At 37.3% G+C, this 13887-nt stretch overlaps 1 protein-coding gene across 12 annotated transcripts in view; it reads left to right on the forward strand.

Moving 5' to 3' along the window:
* Positions 1 to 10759: 10759 nt before the first annotated feature.
* Positions 10760 to 13887, forward strand: part of Bent (projectin protein bent) — a 76833-nt gene continuing 73705 nt past the window's right edge. For 7 of the 12 annotated variants that reach the window (XM_070671514.1, XM_070671515.1, XM_070671517.1 and 4 more), the window contains exon 1: positions 10761 to 11163. The gene's annotated coding sequence lies outside the window, so the exon portion shown is untranslated. Of the gene's footprint in view, positions 11164 to 13887 lie in introns of all 12 variants that reach the window. The other 5 variants (XM_070671519.1, XM_070671521.1, XM_070671522.1 and 2 more) reach the window with 2 other exon arrangements.

A 13887-nucleotide genomic window follows, 5' to 3' on the forward strand; every position in this document is an offset into this window, starting at 1 on the left:
TTTTTCGCGTTGCAACACCGAGCGAATGTCGACTCGGGAATTGAACATCCGTGAATTTTATGAACCACGATGCGTCGCGTGTTTCGCTCACGTCCGATTCGGTCCTTAACGTGATTAATTAAAGCAGTGCTCGGAATTAGTTGCACATTTCGGCCCGATTTCAGAGACTCCTCCTCCTTTTCCCCCTACACCTGACGATCGGCCGGCCGAGTCGTCAAACCGCGCGCGCGACGCTGTTTCTCAGGAGCGTTTTGTTATCTAAGAAATAGACTGGGGTAAGGGATATATTTAATATCAATTATAAGTTTTCCACATCACCTACGAGGTACTATTATTAATGCGTTTTTTTAAGTGGTTTCCAGTAGGCCTATACGCATCAATAATAGTACCTCGTAGGTGATGTGGAAAACTATTATAATTGATATTAAATATATCCCTTACCCCAGTCTATTTCTTAGATAACAAAACGCTCCTGAGAAACAGCGTCGCGCGCGCGGTTTGACGACTCGACCGGCCGATCGTCAGGTGTAGGGGGAAAAGGAGGAGGAGTCTCTGAAATCGGGCCGAAATGTGCAACTAATTCCGAGCACTGAATTAAAGCATTGAGGTCAACGTGCACAACGTTTGCATTTCGTGATTGAACTTTGCATGAGTTAACCCGGTGATTAAATTATTTAGTATGGTAATTATTACCGAAAGAACAATAAGTTGACGTATGGTCATGGTACGTAGTCACGGTAACGCAAGTCAGTTGTAGAAATTTCCTGAAAATTTATTTCTCGTCCCTTTAAAATGCATTTCTTTCGCTCTGTTAATTTTTTTTAGCAGCTTGAGATAGTTTCGAACGATTCTATTTGCAATGACATTTTCTTTTTCACGGGGAGAATAGAGATAAAATAGTCTAATCACGTATTTTTCGATAAGAAATATCACGTCTGATAAATGTATAGTGTTAGCAACTAGTCGGGCCAACTCGACTTCATAGTTATGACTTAATTACCAGCTTAATGATTTAATTTTCTCGACTGATTGTGAATATTATCGTGAATAGTACGATACATTTAATAATTACTGTTGAAGTTCTAAATTTTGTTTTAAAAATTTTTGAAAAAAATTCCAAGTTTTAAATGCATGTAATATAAAAGAAAATTTTTTTATAAATTAAATAGGCTCGTTCAATCTTTTAGTACAACTTGTTTCTAACGTCTCAATTCTCACTTTTTTTTTTTTAATATATTATTCCCTTTTTTTTTCCAAGTTTCCGGCTAACAATTGCCACGCTCGTTTATTGTTGCGTTTATTGTTCTCTCGGAGAACTCCGTGATAGCAGTTAATTAAATGCATTTTTTTTTTTACACACATCACGTGTAATATGATAAGAAAGAAATTATAGTTAAGGTACGAAACGTGCTGCATTCACAAATGGAAACGTATGTGCGAGCAAAACAAATTTTTCAATGCGTTTCCTTCTCGCGGCGTGCGCGCATAAAATGCCCATTACGAACGAAGCGAAATTAATTAACCACGTGTGCGGGGCGAATATTATCGGAGTGCGGCGATAACGGTGGCTCGGCAAATAGGCACGGGTGTTCTGAAATTTATAGCTCGCTTTCGTGACGCGCGTCCGACGCGATAAACCGGCTCGTCGAACGCGACGGCGTTGCGTAATCGCCGAGGTAAGAATGTCGCGTTACAATGGCAAAGTCTTTCGGGATTCCACCTTCGGCTTCGCTCTACCGTTTCTCGCCGGGGCTCGCGGAAAAGTTGGGTACATAACTCGAGACTCTCGTTGCTAAATATTACGACGACACGTTGCGCAACGTCAATTATCGCCGTCGTTGTCGTCCGTCGTTATGCATTCACCTGTTGAGTGCCGCGCAGGCGTTTCCCGGGATATACAAAGTATAGGCCGTACCTTTTTGCATAAACCTATGCGTACTTGCGAACATATCCTCGTTAATCCGTCGGAAAAAGAACCCCTCAACACCCGGGTTTTTTAATTTAAGCAAGACACGGAAGCGTGCTTATTAAAAATTATTAAAAAAAAAAAAAATTACGGCGAATATTGTAAATTAAGTTTTCTCGTATAAAACAAAAGAAATGTTTCCCCTTGTAATTTTGCACAACACTAGCCATTTAAGCTTTGTAGAAGTGTCTGTTATAGTGAAATTATTAATATTCCACAATTTGCCGTCGTCCGTGTCGAAAGTGCCAATCTAGGTATTTAAAATTTGCCAGGGTTTCTTTCTAAGTTTTATGACATCGTCAATGCTGCGCATCGTTGAGTACAATGCGCTCTTGCCAATAGCCGTCGTAAAACCTGATACGAATGATTTGGGTGGAGAAGGCGTTTCTCTTACGGGTCGCTGCAATTTATTACGAAAATAGTAACCGCGGGGGAAAAAGCGGCTGTTAGCGTTAAAGCCACGTGCACACGCACGTACCTCTTACGCTGCGCTAATTGCATCTGGTGCGCGTATACCGTTATGTCATTCAGTGGCTTTACCCGAGTGAAAGTATAATAACGAGGCGTTCGATCGCACGTGAAACAGAAAATTTGGCGAACGAAAATGGTGACCGCATTTCTATATATTAAATATATATTTTTATATCAAACGAGTGTAATCCGCGTATCGAAATCTCGCGTCAAGATTTCCTTTCTGCGTAGATAAGCGTTAAGAATAAGGAATTAAGCGCCTCGACGGCGCGGAATACGTTTCGAGACGAAGTATACAGACAGGCGAAGGAATTTATATTCCAAACGAAATCGTTTTATTCCGACGATTACTTCGCTGAACTTCCACGTGTACTTAAAAGGTGCCTTAGGTGTCGCGTAGTAACTTGATAATCTAGACATCGATAAAGTGCGTTACACTTATTTTGCGAGCGGCCTAGATTCCACTAAAATAAAACTCGTGTCGGGAAGAAAAATCCGTCTATAAGTTGTCTAAGATTATTTTAAATGAGTCACTGTTCGATAAGAGTTATTATTTTTAAAAAAAACGAAACGTTTGAAATGCTAATTACGCTGCTCGCAAAATAGACGATACGTGATTATGGTCGTAATTAAAACAATCAACAACGGAAAACATTTTCTTTTTCGCTGATATGACGTTTAGAAGCCATAATTTTTGAATAACATTGCGATCCTCTCGCTAGCTGGCTGGTTTCAAATTTAACAAGCAGATCCGCCCTGTTACTTTCGTTTTCTCTAAAATTCTTGTTATCAGGATCGTTCTGTAGGATTCCGAAGAGTCTAATCATTATGCCGGCTGCTGTAAATACTAGATTATTGTGCATCAGATTAGGCGCTACAATCAGATGTCGAGAGAATGGCTGACGATAATTACTCGAGTGAAAAAAAAAAGTCCTTCGCGCAATAAGAATTACTTGCTATAATTATCGGCACGAAACGTACACATTCTTTCGTGGCAAAAGTATACGTTGCTTCTTCTTTTTTTTTCTTTTTTTTTTTTGATAGCAGTGCAATCTTTAAAAGTAAATATTCATCAGCAAATGTTTATGGATAAAGAACTCGGTGATTAACGAGTTCGATAGGAGCTTAAAATATACATAACACATATACACTTTTACGTGTTGTTGATTTTGTATCGTTTTGAATTGAGTATCTTATCTTATCCGTATCGGTCATCCAATGCATAAATATGATGCCATTTTTTTATTGAAGTTAGGAATCTTTCGATGTGACTTTCGACCGGGTTCCTCTGGCTACTCGGTATATTTTTCGTCGGTATGTAATTGTCGCACCGAAATCTTGGAATGTATATAACCACACACACGTATACATACGCACATGTTAAATAAGAACCAAGTACACATGTTACGATCTTCGCACATTATATCCAACGTTACTGTGTAAGCGTTAGCTGTAAGCATTATGCTTGACAATAAGATTTAGTTGTAGGTAATAAAATTACATACATTTCCATGTATGTGTAAAAAAAAAAAAGGGGGTTGTCTTGTCTATTCCAATGCATATTCTGTTTTCGTATATTTTACCTGTTGTTGTTTCTTTAATAATTTGATTGTTAAAAATCTTTTTTTTTTTATTCACGAAGTATCTTATGTGAGTTCTTTAATATTATTAGTTTTGTAATAGCTATGTTTTTACGATTGTTTTAATATGGATCAAGGTTTGATGAAGTTTACTATATTTTTCATTGACGGTAGAATAAAATGGCATGTAGTAGCTTATCTTTAAACAGAATGTTTCCTTGTCAGTAGAGCAGAGCGATGTGTGTTAGGTTCAAGTGGCGCTACGATCTCTAGATCTCTTTTTCTGTTTTGTCGATCGAGTACGTGGATCATACGTGAATGTTTCATTATTAATTTATTACTCTGTCGATCATGAAAATCATTAAAATATATAATTTTGTTCTAAACTTTTATACTATTTGCTTTTATAAAATTTAGATGAAATTTATATTTAAAAATTAAATTGTAAATTAGAAAAATTAATTCTTTAGTTCAAAAACTACGTAAAATTATCAAAAATTGTGTTAGTACAATATATTGATTATAAATTGCCTGAAAATTATAATCATTTAAAATTAGGCATTTACAATTTTTACGTTGCTTTAAAACAATAAAATGAAAAATTTATAGTCATGTTTGCGCGAGTCTGTGTACATGTATGCGTGTGTGTACGTGCGTAAACTATAAAAAATCCCAAGAGTCTGGAACCAGAACCAGACTCTATTACGTAATTCAAAAACAAAAAGTAGAAATATCACACGGTGCAAAATTAGGTCGAGTCGCATTTAATATTTGAGCCTGAATATCAAATGTCAATACAATATGTTTTCGATAATTAGTACATCATCAATCAAATTCAATTAAAATTTAGTATACCGATCAAGAAAATATATCCATAAAAACTTTACAAAATTCATACTTAATTAAAAACAGAAGCAATGCAATTCCGATGCATTAATAGAAGAGAAATCTTGTCGATCATTCACCGAAATATCGAGAGAAGGAGACCTCATCGTCGAAGGTATTCGGCCTCGGTATTTTTTTCACAAGAAATATTGCAAATAAAACGCGTGGCAAACATCAGATGTGTGTCATAAAACGACAGATGTTTCGCGGCGAACATCTGATGTCCATGAAATTGTATGATATTTAGGGCAATGTGTCACTTTTTGATATTGACATGTACGCGTCGATATCGGGCGAGGGGTAAGGTGCCGCGATCCAGCGAACGGGTGAACGTTGCGCGAGAGAGATACGTCGACGGCGAGACGACTGGTGCGAGCGAGAAATAGAGAACGACGGGCGGACATATATGGTTGCGGGGTCCGCGAGGCTCTCAAGTTACGCCTGCTAGCGACGGCGCTAGCCGTTTTCACGATGATGTTCGGCGAGGTCTCTTTCTCTCTCTCCTCTCTATCTGGGAGTCCCACCTTTTCTCTCCTTTCGTAGTCTCTTCGACGCCGTCCTTCTTACGCACTTTGCGCGCCCGTATCTTTCGTGTCGGGCACCAAAAATACTGACGGTTGTTCCGTGGGTGAGAGAGACGAGGTGGACCAAGAGAGACGAACGGGAGAAGAAGCGTTATTTCGAGATTATCGGGGATTGCCGGTTTTCTGGAATCGTGCCGATCGTCTCCATTCTCAATATCGAGCGGTTTTTTAATTCTTCCGTATCGTCGTCGTTAGCTTTTGCGATTTTGGACTCTTGTCGCTCGAATTTTGCTTCTGCCGCTGCAGAAGTTAATTCACGAATTGTAGGTGCGACAGTCGCGCGATTATTCTTTCCAGTTAATTTTCAATAGCGATCGAAAGAATATTTGTAGCACTCTTGTTTTTAATTTTTGTAAGTGTGATTTTTATGGCGTACAATTTTTTTGTTCTTTATATATTTGGCATTAATTAAAGGGATTGTTTCGTCGATACCGGTAACATTCTTGTCGAGATTTTTACGTCCCCTCGGTTCATTACACGTTCGCGTAAGTAGTAAAAGCGTTTTATGGTCGTACGTTCCGAGCGCCGGATACGTATCTCGTTGCCTGTTAATCAGATTTTTTTTCTCCGAACGCCGCAAGAGCTTTTTCAAGAATCATTTCAATGCAATCTACCGAACGTTTGTTGGTTTTTTATCTCGCAGGAACGAGCGTTCGATATTATTCCGAATTATTTTCGATACCTTCTTCGATGAAGACTATAGGCAGGCAAGTCAAGTTTGTTTTAAAAACTAGTTAAATCTATATTTTAGCGATAAATATTGAAAAAAATGTTACGAGAAAAAATTTATTTTATGTCAGACAATTCTTGCAATATTCGATTAAATTTTTCAATCCAAAATTATATGCTTAATTACAAGTATAATTTAATAGAAGTAAATAACGTTGTATTAATTTTCACAATTTATGTTGACTTTTATGTCAAAGTCTAATAATTACAAATGGTAAATTTTTTCGATATATGATCCATGTTGTTCGTAAAAATCAATCGATTTAATTCGTTTTGTATTTTTTTTCTCCCCTTGGATTGTGCGGGTGAGACGTTGAGGCACATATAATAGGCCAGTGTCTCGTCCTGTCCTCGCACTCATAACGTCTATTTCCAGAGCGGACCGACGACTAAATTTAGAACGACTGTTCCATATACTCGAACCGTTCGCCCACTCTCGCGCTTTTGCTCTCAGGAGAAAATGTGATAAAGGAACAAGCAAATGTGCCGTCGACTGTGTAAAAACGAAATCGGCAACGATTCCCTCGTAACAAGCTCCCTTTGCACAATCGCGGTCTATCCTTGCGATAGCCAAATAATAAAAGGCGAATTTAATGTATGATTTAATCTGTCTTTGCTCCAGATGTTTCATTTATCGTGATTGTACTCGAGATAATGTTTATAGTTGAGTAACTTTATTGCAGGAAATTTCTTCGTATTTAATTAATAATTAATTAATAGTTGAAACATTAATCAAGTATTTGAAAATTCGTAAATGACGACTTAAGACGTTATCGACACGTTTTTTTTTTTTACGTGCGAAAAATTAAACGGGACAAACATAAATAAGAGTGAAAATGAGAGCACACGTTGCTTGTATTTGTCATGTCAGTGTTATTTAGCTCAAGCGAGATTTCATGTTGCATCAACGTTGCATATGCGAGACATAAAAAATCTTTGCGATGCTATCGCTTTGGTTCGGATACAAATTTTAGTTCATCTAGTTTTCATCATTGGTCGCATTTAGGCTGCATTTCTAGTTTGATAAACGACACTATTTACACATACCTTAATACTTTGATTTAAAAAATTATAGTTCATATTACGTTTCAATCTTTTAGGTTTTTTTTTTGGAATCTGTGATTCTAGTAACGTGTACGATATTACGCGAGATATTTTATTCTAAATATCCCGTCTGATACGTCTCTAAGATATAAATTGAAGGTACGACTGGTAAATACAGGTCTCGCTTCTGTGAAAGTGTGATTTACGCTGTCGGGTCTTGCGATTTGCTTATTTCTCTTTAGCGAGCTCTGTATTTTTGATCGTATATCAGTTCGAGGTAGCATCGGAAATGGTATTAATACTTTTATGAGACGACATACACGTACATACGAAGAATATTTTCTAATCGAAGCGACGATCTTCGATTAAATTATATTTTAAATAATTAAAGAGATTTTTTTTTGTCCATGTTTTAGACAAAGTTATGCGATAACTGGACTGTAGAAAAGATGCTTGAAATCGTTAGGTGTAGATTCTAATACATAAAGATAGATTCACCGGTGAGGGGCGATCGTGTATATTTAGAAAAGTGCCAGGTTTGCCAGAACTAAGAGAGACTTATGTCTCGACGCTTCGCGTGAGATTTCTCGGTGATTTTTCTTTTCTTCATTTTTTTTTTTTTTTTTTTATTTCATCTTCTTCGATGCTTCTTCTCTCAAGTAAAATTTTTTTACATGAACGCAAAGCACATATATTGCGCTGTGTTAGCATATAATCGCGTAAGTCTCGTGAGTAAATTAGTTGAGATAATCGAAAGCAAGTATCGGCATGCTTATATGTCGAAATAAAAATGTGACAGAAGCAGTAATGCTAAATTTATTTAAACTACAGAGCGCGCATTTTGCGCGCATAATTAACTCTCGCTTCTGTGTACGAAGGAAACTATTTTACATTTAATAACTTTCGATAATAAACTACGGATGTATATATATTCGACATATTATTTGATATAATTATTTGATATATTAATTGATCAAAATTGTTTTACAGCACAAACAATGGACGGGTGGTCGGTGTACGTCTGGTGGTCGAACAGCTGGAAGCCGAATGGATAACACGCAGGTAATTACGCACATAAATATATACTTAAAAAATTATATTTCAAGCCTCACACTTTTATAAATTTTCCCGTTAAAAAATTAATATATTTTTAAAACTATTTTACATAGACCAGAATAGTTTCAGGATGTTTTTTTTTTTTATTGGAATCCGATTTATACGTGAGGTTAAGCAACATGTTTTGACAGTAGTCGAATAATGATCGTTTTTTTTTTCGTGGCTTAAAAATATTCTTTCGTCCTATTAAATTATATAGCGGGAGGAATTTTTGACGTTACTTTTTTTTTTTTTTCTCGTGATATCGATAAATCAAATCTAACGAAGGCAGTGATACATGGCTCTGTTTTTCGTCTACGATAAACCGATTGTGGACTGTGATAGAAAAAGATAACTAAGCTTATAATTACGTCGTTGCTCAAGACCCTCGTTGTAATGTTTCACGGACGGCTTGAGGAAATATGTTTGTCAGGATGTACAAAGTCATCTTGCACGGCTACTCAACGTTGAGTTATAGCTATAACATCCGCTTATGTCAGGAAACGGGCTTTCTAAAATTATTACTTCGGTTAAACATCTCTTGTGCAAAAGGATCGTCTCGCAAAACTGAACAGCAAATAAACCACGTGTTTTTTTTTATTAATTTTCGTAGATTTTAATTGTAATTAATTAACGCTGCATAATTTTATTTCTAATCAAATGTAACAGCTGCAATTTCGGTAATCTATATTTCTATTAATTTTTTCCCAAGTTATTTAACTCTTAAATATTTATTACTGCAATGTATAATGTCAAATGATTTTCAGTGAAAATTGTTTTCGTGTTATTTCTGTTCGATCAACGTTACGCGTTGAGTGACGATTAGATCTTTAGGGTCTCATCCAAAGTAAACTAATGATTTATTTAACTGCAGTTGTAAAGTAACTTTTACTTAACGCAAATTTCATCGTGGATAAATTCCTCTTCCAAAGTATTCGCTGATAAGAAATTTATTCTTGACTGAATGAATCTGTCGTTACATAAAATACTTCTTTTACATACATATGTACATCGTATAGTACACATATACGATATGTGGCTTAAGCGGTTTAAACGTGACAACGTGACAGACTAAAAGCACGGTTTCGTAACGTCGCGAGCGAGATTCCGTCGTTTATTTCTCGTCATCAATGTCGCATGTCTTTTTCGACAAGTTCGAAAACACATCGTTCGATATGTCCGACTTATTTTCGTCTTTATCACTGTTTTCCTCGGAGATAAGAAAAAAAAAATAAAAAAGAACGTACGTGCGTTATATGCGAACGTCGTGGTGCTATCTAATTTCATCACGGGAACGCCAACGTGAGGGATTCCATTCCGGTGACTTTTCGCCAGTCATTTAGTTCTACTGTCGATACCGCGGGTTCATTTTTAGATTTCGTTGCCGACGACGGCCGCGTCCACATGACAAACTCGCCCAGTGACAAGAAATAGAACGCACAAATGACGAAGTCGCGTCAATGCGCTGAATGTAACGCCACGTATATTTGGCCATATATAAATACAATGATATAAAAAGATGCGAGTAAAAAGAGCATGTGAGTAATTTCGGCTATATCTTCATAAGCGAGCTATTATCATTTTCAAGCGTCAAGTTAACGCGGACTGATTCAACGCGAACGTACCGCGGAAGAAATTAAGCGAATTCTTTCTTTATTCAATTTATACATTTTGTTCAATAAAATTACAGCAGTCTTTGATGAATATTTGCAAATTAATTTTAATCGTAACGCGCAACGCGGGCTTGTGGTTTGATTTCAGAAATTTTTTTCGTACAAATTAATATAATTAAAAATAATTTTTATTGTCGTCTTGATTAATTTTCCATTTTTATCGTACGAAAGAAAACATTGTGTAACGGCGATGCGTCAGATATAAGAACTGAGATGAATCTTGGCGGGGCACGTGCGCACCTGATTACGAAAGAAGTACTGTGTATAATAAATGTTGTCTCTTGTCCTCCGCGCAAGCTTGTCGACGCTTACCTGCAGATCGCGATACCGCGATCTTGGATAATTCGCCAATAATGCTCTTTCCGGCGTAATAATGCTGTAATGATTCGTATCTCGCGAGACAGCGTCACAACATTGCTATGGCCAATTTTCAGTAGAGCGACAACTATTTGTCGGCGCGTGTTTGACCTAATTGCACCGTTATCACTTATCGGACGTTACTTCGCGTGGGACGTTATATGTATATACATATGTACGCATGTATAACACACCACGTATATGCACGCAATATACATATATCGGCGCCCACGAGGCTGTAGACGCGCGTACGGCTCGACGGGGGTGTGAGACAGAGGATCTCAAGCGAGATGTGGCGACGGTAGTGGCGGTCGTGGTGGTGGACGAGACTCCAACCTCGAGATAGTTTCGCGATAGCTCGCGCGTTTAGTTGGCGCGCGGGGCCCTCAACGATTGGGACGGCCGATAGAGACACTTCGTGCAATTAAAAAGAAAAAAAAGAAAGAAAATAGGATACGAGGAGACGAGTAAAACGAGAAGGCAACGAGCGACCCAAGTGACGACGACGACGACGACGACCGAATTTCAAAAGCAAGAGAGGAAGAGTTTTTCCTTTAATTTTTCCACGTTTTATTTTTTTTTTTCGCGCAGAATTTGTCGAGCCGAGCCTTTACCAAACCGAGTGTGTGCGTCTCGTTGTCTGCCTCGGGGGGGTTGCGAGTGATCCAAGAGTAAGCAATCGTTCGCCGTCATCGCGGGTGTCCGAGGAAACGTGCCGCCGGGAGCTTTGCACCTTTGGAAGATTTAAACCGTCCGTTCTCTCCCCGGAGACGTTTCAAGTAAGTCTCTCGATGATGAATTAAATTGAGGATGTGTACGTTGTGTGGCTGCGAGGAAGCGTGCGTGACGATTGCCGGATTTACGCGTGTCAGTGCGACTTCTCTTCACACTTTACCCAAGTGACCTCTTTTCTGAAAATTTTCTCCTACCTCCTTTCCGATCCCCCGTTAACGTTGTTAACGCCGAGGGACGCGGGTGAATCAGTGTCCAAGTGTGAGCAACAAGTGACGGACCAGATTCGCGCACGCTCGCCCATGAGAGTGATTTCGTCGGGGGGTAGGTGAAGGGACAAGTGGATTGAGGAGGTATGTTACGCTCTCGCGACGACTTGAGCCGATGATTCTTGTAGATGTCTTATTGTTAGTTTCCATTCTCGCTTGAGTTTCACATATCTTACACAAATTGAAAAATTAATTTGTTTTTACCTTCTATTAAATTACGATTTTTCTTTTTCAACACTTAATTTTTTACCGACGTGACAAGGCAATTGTTCATTACAATAAAATTGTTTAGAAATTTTTATTTAAAATGAACAATGATTCTAATTAATTTCTAGCTTCAATCGTCATTCACTTGATAATTTGAATGTTAACTTTGAATTTCTTTAAATATTGTAATTATTTTTCTTACATTTTAAATTACTGTAGCTCTTATTTCAATAACTTGATTGCTATGAAGTGTCTGCCTCAAAATTACAAAAAAAATTCGTGCCTTTCTTCACGGTGTAGACGCGTTTCTCGACGATCCTACTTTACGTGACTAATCGCCACGAGTTCCGTCGCGGCGGCGGCGACTATTCGTAGACTACTATCTAGGTATCTAGGCTCGGAGTCCACTTATTTTTAGGAGGGCGTAATGTGAGGAGTGGTTCGTCGTTCGTACAACCATCTTTTCGCCCGTGTCGTTGTTTCATATGTCGTTTCGTCTATCTTCATGTCACTGCACCGTTTGACATATTGTCTAACGCATCATTTACCACCACGTCTCTTCGTCGACTCTCTTCCCTCAATTTTTTTCATAACAAAATGGTTTCGATTTCTTTACTTGATTAATTAAAGTTGCGACATATAATAATATAATATGATATGTTTGCATGAAACGTCAGTGATTAGAAACTTATTTAATATATCGATATCACTTTTAATCAGCAACGTCTTTTTGTTCATTGTTTACTTATTTATTTTTTAGATTTAGAATTAGATTTAGAATTTAGATTAATTGATAATAATAATAATAATTAAAGTCTTAAAAGCTTTAATTAAAAGTTGGCCTAGAAAATGATTTGTAATCTTGACCTTCGCTTATTGCAACATAGTAAGACACGTTAGACGCCCGAATTATTTAGTAGCAAAATTTAAGTAACATTCATAGTAATATATTTTATTAAGTTAATCGTGTTACTGAAAATTTCAATACGATCGACAAAAGTCCAATACGTTTCATCTCATGATTTTTAATCGCGCTGCATCATATTTAGTTTGCTTTTTATCCCGTTAAATTTATTATCCGTTTGGTTTTATATAAATTGCGCTCACGGTTGACGTTCCGATTTTATTTTCTATCGCGCACGTAATTTTGCAACATTGATATTACGAAACGAGCCAAGCTTTTCAACTCTTCGTCACTGGCGACATTATTTAACGTAATCCTCGGCTCTGCGAGAAAACGTTTCGTCGTGTTTTGCCAAAAAGTCGAGTGCAAAATGCTTGTTTACAGGATTTCTCGCATTTTATCGCGGATAGATCGAGACGTCGATCGGTGATTTTAGTGCCGCTGCCGACTCGTTTGAGTCAGTCGGCGAAAATAGACGCGCGGTGCGTCGCAAGTAACGCGGTCAGTAGTATAAGCGTGGTAAAGTGCGCCCGCGAAGATCCATCATACGATTAATAATTATAACTCCTCGCGATGGAATTTAGAATTCAGTTTCAAATCTGACTTCACCTTGAGCGTAGGCTAATTCTGATAAGAATTATTATTCACGCGACAAAAGCTTTTTTAGACGACTTTAACAATCTTAGAAATAAATTTTAAAATATGCTTTCTCAATTATCTTTAGCAAGTGTGAAATTTAATCTTAGAAATTACGTTATTATTCAAGCAAATTTATAATTATACATATATGTTGAAGTAATTATTAATATTTGAAAAGAAATTATTATTATTAATATTAATAATAGCATTGAAACTTTTTATTTTATTTTCTTTAACGAAAGTACGTTGTTCGAGGTGTGAATCACTCCGTTATAACGCAGCATATTATATGTATACGTTGCTAAATGTTTTCAGATTACTCATTTCACGTGATTTCTAAATGTGAGTGGGTGCGTTAACAACAGGTGCATTAGTCATGATTAAATAGCACAGTTAATTCGATTAAAATAGATCCGACGGCTTGAGAATTATGTCGGCAGCCAGATTTATCCATAAACATGTATTTTGACGGTAATATAAAAATTATGGCGCTATGTCAATTTGAGAATCCTATAGATCTTAATGATTGGATCACGCTTTATATGCCAGAGTAATATAACTGTGTTATCTCGTAAATTCGCGACGGCGAAAAAAGGAGACTGTTTTGTACAATGTACGTGACTCAGGACTCTGCCAAAAGTAATTGCGCCTTTTTGATGAAACGAATTCAATGTCAGCTGCTCATTGACCATTCGTTTCCACCACGATATTTAAATAGCTTATATTACATCGCGGCGCCCCGATTTTTAATT

This window comes from Cardiocondyla obscurior, linkage group LG23 (genome assembly GCF_019399895.1).
Source record: "Cardiocondyla obscurior isolate alpha-2009 linkage group LG23, Cobs3.1, whole genome shotgun sequence".
In the NCBI taxonomy this organism is placed as follows: domain Eukaryota; kingdom Metazoa; phylum Arthropoda; class Insecta; order Hymenoptera; family Formicidae; genus Cardiocondyla; species Cardiocondyla obscurior.